The sequence below is a fragment of the Pyxicephalus adspersus genome, chromosome 8 (genome assembly GCF_032062135.1).
Source record: "Pyxicephalus adspersus chromosome 8, UCB_Pads_2.0, whole genome shotgun sequence".
NCBI lineage: Eukaryota > Metazoa > Chordata > Amphibia > Anura > Pyxicephalidae > Pyxicephalus > Pyxicephalus adspersus.
Genome location: NC_092865.1, coordinates 23,649,004 through 23,660,423, shown reverse-complemented (window position 1 = coordinate 23,660,423; position 11,420 = coordinate 23,649,004). Strand labels below are relative to the sequence as shown.

General features: G+C 37.0%; 1 long non-coding RNA gene across 1 annotated transcript; it reads left to right on the top strand.

The window, feature by feature from the left end:
- Positions 1-1,676: 1,676 nt before the first annotated feature.
- LOC140336205 (uncharacterized) lies at positions 1,677-5,392 on the top strand. The gene is made up of 2 exons (XR_011921832.1): positions 1,677-1,713; positions 5,098-5,392. It is a non-coding gene; the product is annotated as an uncharacterized lncRNA (long non-coding RNA).
- The last annotated feature ends 6,028 nt before the right edge of the window (positions 5,393-11,420 follow it).

Sequence of the window (11,420 nt, the reverse complement as noted above, 5' to 3'; positions counted from 1 at the left end):
ACACCACTATCATAGCACATTGAGCAGCTGATTCACACAAGGGTGGGTGGAATGTGTGGTATCATTATGTGCAACAACACACAATTATTATATTAGTTTGATAATCTTCTCTGGCAAAAATATTGTATTGTGACACTCTGGAAAAAAATACATAGGTGTTAAAGATAAAACCAAAGCCAGAACATTTAGTGAGAAACTGCAAAACACAAGATTTCAGGACACTAGTTTCCTTTCTGGGCATATTGATAAATAAAAGCTGAAGTAGCATTTATGTGACAAATATATACAAAAATATACAAATTGTAAATATTGTAAAATTGTAAATTTTATACCAGTAAAATATTATCTAGATAATCCATTAGAGTTACATTTTCAGAAGTCACTGATTTCCAGCACACATCAAAGTTATTATGCAGGTAGAGAGACAAATAATATCTGTACTTTGGCACACACAGCTCTTTCTTCATGATACCATTGAGATTCTATCCTCTTCATTCTACAATAAACTATGTCCTACATTATGGAGGAGTGATGTCACCCTGATGTCATTTATTCCACATCCTAGAAAAACTTTGTGGTTGTGGTACTTTATGTAACTTTATGGCACAATATTTTTATAGGTTTGCAGCATAAAAACGTTTGTCAACTAATTTTTCTCTCTAGCACCATCATCATTGTGTCTCTGGCAGTTCAGGAGTCCTGCATTTTTTATTACACAGAGTGCCTCATGCTTCTCTGGTTTATTTAGTGCCTGATATCTCTCCTTTATATGTAGTGTCTCATGCCTTTCTGGTACATGCAATGTCAGACCTCATTGCCACATACACCTGTATTCCATGTAACTTCTCATACCTTTTTCTTATAATGCCCCAGGTATCTTCAATACAAAAAGTACCTCATATCTCTCTTTTACACACTGTGACATGACTATGGACTTTGGAAAGAGCTGCATATTATGTTGGCACTATATAAATACAAAATAATATTAATCTATACCTTGTGATACACATACTATATTGTAATACATTAATACTTGAAAGCCTAAACCCAAACACTTAAACCAACTATTTTGCTCAAGATTTTCTTTTAAAATCCAAAATTATAATCCTTCTGGTTTAAATGTCCTGTGAATAAATATATCATAGACACATGTCCAAGGAGGACAATGCTTACTCTGACTTTTCGCATATATTCGCTGATCGCTCAGTTAATGAAAAGCTATCTCTTAGGACTCTTTGTAAAGTATTTAGAAAATGCGTGAACTGTTCTAATTTAATCTGTTGTTCAAGTGCCTATTCCTAATTTGTTACCAGTCTGGCTGAGATAAATACAGCAGCACAGGCTGTCCTTGAGCTTAGAATGTAGACAGAAAGCATGTACTATGATCCATGTATGGAATGATTGTTCTTAAATACAAAATGATTTTCTGGGAATTATTTAGATTAAGAAAATGTTGTTATTGTGTATCAACTGCCTTTTTTAAAGTGTGCCATGTACAAGTGTACAAGACAATGGCAAAATAATAATTAGGCAGTAGTAGAAATACAATATAAAAAATAATTATATATATATATATATATATATATATATATTATATAGAAATATAAAATATGAATTATTTCTAGCTCATAGATTATTTTTGTTTTATGTTACAGTGAACTGAACTGTGGAAGCTGTAAAGACAGAGGGCAAGTGATGGAGGACTACTTGCAAGTATGTTTTCCCATTATTGTCTTACCATGCCATGGTGGACAGGTACATCTTTGCTTTCCTATGTCAGATTTGACCCCCTTATAATTAGTGATCTGATGCCAGGAGGAGTCATATTTATAAAGCAATAGAAGAGATGCAGAAACAGGGAGATGCTTGTTTGCAGGTTCTCAGTTACAGATTCCTCTCTGTCAAGTAGAACATTGAACAACACACTAGTGTCACAAGTGGAACTAAACCTTTACACCTAGAAACTGTGAACAGGCAGGTCCTTTATTGCAGAATGGACAGGTGATGTCCCTCCTGCAATAAAATACCATTATCTACCTGATCACAATTTTTTTAAATATGATGAATAGAAAATACTACAGTGTTTAACTACTTAAACTTATAACTACTTGTTATAGAGACTTGTTTGAATGAGAGGAAGCCTGCTTTGCATCTAAGGCTGGTATAAATGGGTCAGTTTTCCTGATCATGGAGCAGAGAGCAGTCTACTTGAACAGTACATAGAATCAACCATCAATCAAATCTGTTTCTGAATTTATGTAGAGTTTAAATAACAAGTAGTAATTACTAGCATTCAACTAGACTTGTTAAAGTTGAAAAAGTTGAAGGCACAGATGTCTAAGCAGTAACCAGGTCTTCTCCAGAGCCTCTGATGGTGGGGATGTTGCTGGTTACTGCCAGGTTGTGGTCCTTGCGCACACCAAGGTGGGCAAAACACAGTACCAAATCACAAAGCAGAAGGATAGTCAAGGAAGGCAGGGGTTGAGGCAGGCAACAATCAAGAGAGGTCAGGTCACACTCCAGGGGTCAGTTGCCAGGGATCCAGGAGACAGACACCAGTGACACAGAGGCCACTGCGGGCATAGGGAACGCAGGAGACACTGGAAGCAACTGGAGGTAAGGGTGGCCCAGGGACATCCACAGACAGACAGGAACACTAGAACAGCACAGGGAAGTTGGCTGGGAACAAACAGATTGGGCAACGAGGGGTTAATGCAGGAGCTGGACAGAGGAAACACTGAATTAAGCACCAGGTGACCAGGAAGTAGATCAACAGAATTAGGGGTAAAGCACATGGAAGACATGTTTCACAAACACTAAGTGCAGTCTGTAAGCTAGCTAAATAGCCAGGGCCTGATAAAGCTTGGAAACAGAGGCATGCCCAGCTTCAGAACTGCCCGCATGCGCTGAAGAGAGGCATCTGCGCTTTAGTGAGGAAGAGGTAAGTGTGACATTTATCAATTCATCATCAGTCCTAATGACGTTTTTTAGAAAGCTCTGAACCATCTTTAAGATTGCAAAAACAAGTATGTTTGAAAATGATGAACTACTATTATATAAACTGACCATATTAGTCACAATCAACATATCTAAGAAACATTTGACCTTTTATAATGCTGCATAAAATGTGTTCTTTTTTCTTCCGTGAAAACTGAATGTGTGACTTTTTCCCCCAGGCAGTTTTTGAATAATGTCTTTATTATCATCCTGTACTCTTCATGTTTATGATGAAGCAAAAAAACTTGTAAGGCAGCAAAACAATGACCTGGATAAATGAAACTTTCACAGACATACAAAGTTATCATGGAAACTTTTTTATAGATTTAATTTTCTTTTCCATTTTACCAAATTTTGTAGCTTTTGTACATTCATTCATCATTGAGTGGGTGAAAACGTACTCACTGTTTTGTATTTCGTATAATTACAAAAAAATTTATATTGTGTGAGAGTATAATACATGAATTTCCAATCAGCATTAAACATTTATGTTGAATAAATTAAAAAAATAGAAATCAACAATCAATGCAGGGTTAGACTAACTGTGTTTCTAATACTTTATGCTTGGACACATGTCCACCAGTGTATTTTGAGTTCTGAAATCCAAATACTGTACCCAGTGTCAGGATTACTAAGATATATCCAACTAGTCTAGAAGAAGCCAGAGACACATCATTTTCCTTGATGCCCAGCTCACCAAAGTGGCTCTATTGCTTGGAGCAGAGTTGCTACCTGAAATCATAATTAAACCTTCAAATTAAAAAAAAGAACCAAGCAGATCCTTTGTTGCAAAAGGAACAGATAATGTCCCATCTGCAATAAAATTACCTTACCTGCCTTATTACAATTTTTAACTGGCACTCACCTGTCCTTGCCTTGGCATGGGAGCTGTCATCTTCACCCAATCTTCTTCCTGGAGTTGGGATAAAAAAGGAAAAACTGCTACATCATATCTGTCATTTTTGATAATTATCATACCCTCATTGTAAGCTATGGGAACAGGAAAGTTTTAGGTGCATAACAAGAGAAAAGACCATCATATCGACTACTTGCTCTTAGTCCATAGGTAGCATTTTGAACAATATATTGTCCACTAAATATACTACAGTGACATTATTTATTTTTCCTGTGTCTCAATTTCTACAAATAGCAAGTAGGATACATCATGATATTCACTTATAGATGCAAACATTAGTGATAAGAGACCTAAAGCTATGTAAACATTCTTTAGAAATCATAAGGTGCATGGTTACCATGGTGACAGCTCACATTAGGAGCGCTCCCCTGCACATGCAGGAATAGGAATGGATTATCTAAATGTAGTTCAGGTTATAGGCAGCCTGGAATCTGAAGGCCTGACACACCGATCACATGCTGCTATGAGCTGAAGCCTGCAGATGGGAAATACAATGAGCAATTCATGGGAACTATTTGCATAGAGAAGATGGCAGGGATACAGCCAGAGAGGGTACAGACAAAATCACAATAAGCCTTGATGAAGAACAAATAATAATTAGAACACAAGATGAAAATCACCTGTCAGGATTTTATTTTTGTTTATGAACCCACACAAAAGATTTTCCAATGCTCCCTGTGATACATTATTAGGACATGGGGCTAGAGGGTTGTGGGGCAATAAAAAAGTTGTCAGGCATCCTAAGTTTGCACATTTTACTGTGGACCACAGACAGCACTGACCGCTCACAGCCATCCCATTCATTCTTTATGAACTGCCATAGGTGAGATGTAGTGTCTCACCCAAGGAAGCATTATCCGCACCTTAAACTCACTGCCAGTCTGAACATACATTAAAGCTGTGTTACCGGTGATTACCAAATCATAAGAAAGTTTAAAGAAACACTGCACTGTTTTAGGTCATTGAATACAGCTTTGCAATGCTTTCTAAGCTAACTTAAAGTTCAAAAAATAAATAAGGAAAAGCCTCTTTTCCTTTAGGAGTTCAATCTGTTTAGAGGGGAGCTAAATGTAAATAGTAAAAAAAATTGCAAGAAGGTGGGATCATCACCTGTGCCTTTTTCACTAAAATAAATTTACCATGCCTGAATGCAATTTTTTAATTACACCTTGCCACTTTTCCAGGTTTCAGAACTTTGGCCATCTTGATTGGCCTGGCCAGGATGATGTAAATCCGCATGCTCACAGGAGTTTATTTCTGGCAGCCAGTTACACCAAGATTGTACACTGAGCTGCACATGCGCTTGAATTGAAGATAAGGTTGAGAACAGGCAGGTAAGTTTATTTTTTTGAAGGGACATCACCTAGCCTTTCCTTAAAGCGGACCTAAACTCAAATTTTTAACTTACATTATAAGAAAACCCTTTCATATAAGGTAAAAATCACCTTATTTTTTGGGAGGGGGTTTTAAAACCTTTTTTTTTTTTTTTTTTTTTTTTTTTTAAAAAGGGAACACCCCTCCCCTTTCTAAGTGAATGGGAGTGCATAGCTTCCTGGGATACATACATCACACATCCTGGGAGGCTTCTGCATGCTCCTTCTGCACATGCCTGATGCGAAGAAGGAGCTTTTTATTCAATGCACGTGTGCAATGCAATGCATCCACAGTGAGATTGACACTCTTTTTTGTCCATCTACATCACTCAATCTCGTGCCTGCACTGTGCAAGATCGGGTGACGTATGAAGAAGATGATGGGCCGAAGGAGGATACCAGGATGACATGGGACTCGATCCAGGAAACCACCAAATGGATTGATGGATCTGCAAAGGCAAAGGGAAGTGACTTTTTTTCAGTTTACTTCCAGTGCCTGCTCACAATTCGTTCCTAAGTTTAGTTTCGCTGTAATTCCTTATTCAGAGTTTAGAAAATTGTGATTTTACAGAAGTAATGTATTAAAAATACTATTTGGCCAAATGTTCTAAAAAAAAAAAAAAAAAAAAAAGGTAACACCCCTCCCCTTTCTAACTGAATGGGAGTGCATAGCTTCCTGGGATACATACATCACACATCCTGGAAGGCTTCTGCATGCTCCTTCTGCACATGCCTGATGCGAAGAAGGAGCCTTTTATTCAATGCACGTGTGCAATGCAATGCATCCACAGTGAGATTGACACTCTTTTTTTTTTGTCCATCTACATCACTCAATCTCGTGCCTGCACTGTGCAAGATGGGGTGACGTATGAAGATGATGATGGGCCGAAGGAGGATACCAGGATGACATGGGACTCGATCCAGGAAACCACCAAATGGATTGATGGATCTGCAAAGGTAAAGGGAAGTGACTTTTTTTCAGTTTATATCCAGTGCCTGCTCACAATTCGTTCTTAAGTTTAGTTTCGCTGTAATTCCTTATTCAGAGTTTAGAAAATTGTGATTTTACAGAAGTAATGTATTAAAAATACTATTTGGCCAAATGTTCTGACCATCACACCTTTAGACCATTACACAATGAGTCACTTCTTTATGGATCTGCATTTATAGAACAGAAAAAGATCTAAAAGTGCCAGGTCCATGAGAATACTCTTGAGTAGATTTTTAATATATTAAAATTTATTTTATTGTGCACATAGGAGCAGTTTCTTTTTTTAAATCGTACACCTATTAGAGGAAGTGGATCATGTGAACTAAAAAGTAAATACATGAGGAAAACCCCTTAGTAATATTTGCATAGCCAGGAAAGCAAGGGGAGGAGTTTGGCTCAATGAAGAACTTAGGGAGAGCTTGAATAGAGATGTCAAGGTAGTCACCTTTTTTTATTGTTGAAGAGATTAAAGTACTGTAAGGAGCATTAGGACTTGAGTTGTTATTTGTATGTTCTCTCATGTACTTAATGGGGGAAGGAAGATTTTAATAGAAATATCATATTCCCTTAAAGCAGCGGTCCCCAACCACCGGGCCGCGGCCCACTACCGGTCCGCGGCGGTGTTTTCAGTGGGCCGCGAGTACATGATCCATTATTGAAAACGAAGCGGCACCCAACCACCATCCGCGGACCGGAAGTGGTCCGCAGCGGTGTTTGTATGAGATGCCGGTAAATGTACACAGTAGACTGTGTACAAGCAATGCGAGCACATGACATGCAGCTCGATTGGCTGTCAGATGTCATGTGATCGCTTTGAAGCAGCAGAGGTGCACAGAGAGAAAAGAGAAGACGCCAGAGTATGTCTTCTCTTTTCTCTCTGTGCACCCCCCCCCCCGGTCCTCAGAGAAATTTCCTTCCGTGAAACCGGTCCCTGGGGCAAAAAAGGTTGGGGACCGCTGCCTTAAAGGACATTCAGTCTGGATTTACTACCAGTGATACATAATGTTTGAAAACCGTAACTTTAAATGAGTTTTTCATAGCTTCTGATGATGCTGCATGTTATACACTTTGGGAATTTCCAGTGTAAAACACATAAGTGTTACATTCCAAAATTCTAAACTGAAAATGCATCTTCCACTGCAATGTCCCACTAGTGTAATTGCTGGTTTATAGTGTTGTAAAGCTGAACGCTGGGCAAACAACTAAGTGCATGCAATATACCAATGGGAGCTTTTTTGCCTGCCAATGGATTTGTATTTCTGTTTTTCTATTTCTGAGATCTCCCCAGCCCTTCTATCCAGCAAATCAATATTAGTGACTTGATTTTCTGTACTGTGCTGCAGTCCCCTCTCTCCAACCTCAGAATGGACAAGCAGGGAGCAGCAACAAACTAAAGAAGTCATCGCTTTGGGTTCTACTGTGTGGGGGATAGCAGGAGGCTAATAAAGAATCAAATTCTTAAACATTAACTACATATAAAAAAAAACATTGCACACCCTTTCATACAGTACATTGTATTAATGCATATGCATTGAAGTGGTGTGTTTTTTCAAATTGGCTGATGGAACACCACAGTTCACAGATTGTGCATTGAAATGTACTAAAACACAGGGGCTCTGAAATGCCCTGAAAAAGCGAATTGGCACTGCACTGCCAGCCATTCAATAAATTGCACATTAGTAATGTATATTAAAAAAATGTGCTTTATTGCATGTTACCACAATGCATTAGTTTGATTAGGGCTTTATAAATACATACCATGGTGTTTTATAATATTTTAAATACTAATTTAGTTTTTGTTCGTTTTTGATATATCAAAAATTATAGCAGCCAAGTTAAATTAGGCGCAGTGCACCAACAATGTTGGGTCATCCATTCCGAAATTCTCCCATCCCTCTAACTCTATCATATAATCATTGTGTCATAGTACCCTGATGTATTTTTAATTGATAGAATAAACAAATAATATGTAACCCAGCTGCAAGTCAATGGAGCACAGGGAAAATGTATGAAACTTGTGTTTCAGCCCACAAGTGCCAGACAAAAACTAAAATATAAAATATGGTTGCAGTTTGTCTTGAAGCATATGCTTGTTTACAATCTGGCATAAAATATATTTTTTTTTATGTTTTATAACTTTCACTAATTAAAAGGTATCTTGTTTTTCCAACTAGAAAAGTGAGCTATCGGATGAGAACTGTATTTGTAGAAAGCTCTCTTCCTTTAATCCCACAGCATTTTACTGTTGTTGCACCCAGCTTTTGGCTCCCTAGCCTTTTATTTATGGATAATGTAGGGTGCAGTTCTCAGAAAAGGCAGGATAATTGTAGCTGTAAAGGTATTTGCATTCGAAAACAAGTTTTAAATCATATGATAAAACACTTCTGTCTGGCACCTATTTGTAAACTGAAGATCATGACCAGAAACATTACCCGCTTTTACATAATAGCTGGTTGGAAAAAAAAATCATGGCACAAAAGTTGATAGGGTATGCAGTGTGTTAATTATACAGTATAGGTTGCTGAATTCACAATTTCAAGGTGAGCTTTATTAAAGTATAATCTGGTAACTCAAGTCTAATCTCTGTGTGTGTGTTTTTTAAAGGCCTCTGAAAGCCAGAAAAAACGTATCTGAATCTGCTTCCATGTGATCCTACATGGTGAATCTTCTGGTAGCAGCAAAGATTTTGTGTTCTGCACTGCTCAGCCCACTGTCGTTTGTCCATTCCACATCATGAGGTTACACTTGAAGTCTGCTGGACTCTGGGGGGGACCCAATGATGGAAAATTCTTTTCAATAGGTCAATAAGCAGCCAATGTTACAAATGCAATTACATGGCCCTGCAGACTTGACCTCTGAAAATTACACACGAATAATTAAGACATGTGACCAGGCTGGTTACCTGATTCGAGTTTTAGGGGTCCAAATGGCCTAAATAATGTTGATAAAAGAAAGTAGGATTTTTATTGCATCATTTTATAAATAATTGATATACCAACAGTCTATTACCACTTACATAAAATTCAAATGACCAAGGAAATTAATATTTTGGACACCTCTACAAAAATATTTCATGACAACACATCCAAGACCACAAATGATTTTGGTCTACAAATACATTTACATGGTCTACAAATTCTCTTTTTTTGACTATATTCATAAAGTGTAAGTTCTATGCCTTTTGCAGAATAATGATCTGCATACTCAGAAGTACTTATATTAAACTTTATAATATATTATATATTACTTATATTTAACTATAATATATTATATATTAAACTACGCTATGGAGGAAACAATGCTCTATAAAATAATTAACACATTTGAACATACAAAACATACATGAATGTGTTATATATATATGTAGAATCAATAGGATGTTGGACAAGTACCCCTGATGCACGGAGCGCGTTAAGCAAACATCTTATGATTATAGTCAGTAACAGGAGGATGAATTTGCAAATAAATATAATTTGTGATCTTTGTCTATATGCTATCATGCAAATATTATGTAGAGTTTGGTTTTAAATCATTGATACCATAAAAATCCTTCTTCTTGTCTCCACTTTTTAAGCTCTGCTTCATTTCTGTACCTCTGTTACATGGAGGCCAGGGGATCATTACTGATACCTTGTCTTCAGTGGGCTAGTTGACTCATGGAATTGTTCAAAATGTATTTACTTTATAGTAATGATTAAACAAGCTATGGAATATGCTTTCAAATGTGAAACTACCACAGGAATCAAAACAGCAGTATGCGAATACCCGGAACCCCAGTGTACTGCCCTACTCAATTAACTTGTTATTTTGGTACATGTAGTTGTATTTTGCCACAGTTAAAGTGACATCCCCTTGCCTCATTACATAACTGCTATATATGCAGACCAATATTATATGTGAGATATCACATATATCACATGATCTGAGACAGTTAAATGCAATAATTAGATGTTGTAGAAAACTGTATTGCAATCCAACTACTGAGAATATGAAAGGCTTTTGGAGCACATAGATTACATATGAAAAGTGCTTCACTGTAATTTCTAGTAAAAACAGAGTTGAAACACAATATATATAATACCTTTAATGGTAACTAAAATGAATATACAACTTGGCTTTTTGGCATTTACATGTGATTTATTTTTTATATTGAAACAACACTGAAGGTGACTTATTACTTTCCATTATTTTCTAATTACAGCTAGGCTAATTTTCTAATTATTGAGTCATTCAGTAGCTGCTGTCTAGAACATGTAGTATGTTGTCAGAATTAGGTGACATTCCTAAAAACAGAATTTATTTGCTATGACAGGTTTTTCCTGTTCTAAACTGTGCTTTCTTTTTTTTTGCTTTGAGGCTCAATTTCCCAAATAGGGTGAAAGCACTCACTCAATGTACTATGCCCATGGAAGAACAGTTGTCACCTTAGGACAGGACTACAAAACACCCATCTCATTCTGTCTCTATATAACATAAAAGGGACAGTTTTTTTACTCCATGGACATAACTGAAAACAATTCTAATTGATAACTTTAAACAGAAAAAATGAGAATAGCGCATTGAGTTGTTAGCAGGATCTCTTGTTTTTTCTCTCCTCTCATTTCAGCTTTTCTTTCTTTTTTTTCTCCTCTCCTCTGTTCTCCTATCCTATCCTTCCCTCTTCTTTTCTATGCTCTTCTGTTCTCTTCTCTTTCTTGTACTCTCTCCTCTCATTTTTGTTTTCCTTCTCCTTTTTCTCCTCTTCACTCCTTTCCTCCCCTCTTCTTTTCACTCCTCCCCCTCCACTCATTTTCTGCATTCTCTCTCCTCTCCTCTTCTCTACTCTCTTCTCTACTTTCCACTCCTTTCCTCTCCTCTCCTCTCTCAAGTGCTCTCATCTCTGCTTCTGGTTTCTTCTTTTTTTTGACTCAATATATTAACACTGGTTACTATACTATATAGTGTTTTTATGATACTGTTACAATAAACTGACCAAAGGGAAGCTCATAGAAGTTCATTGGGTTTTTTATTATTAATATTAAACAGGATTTATATAGCTCCAACATATTACGCGGCGCTGTACATTAAATAGGGATTGCAAATGACAGACTAATACAGACAGTGATACAGGAGGTATACTATATCTATTTGTCATGACTTCAGCC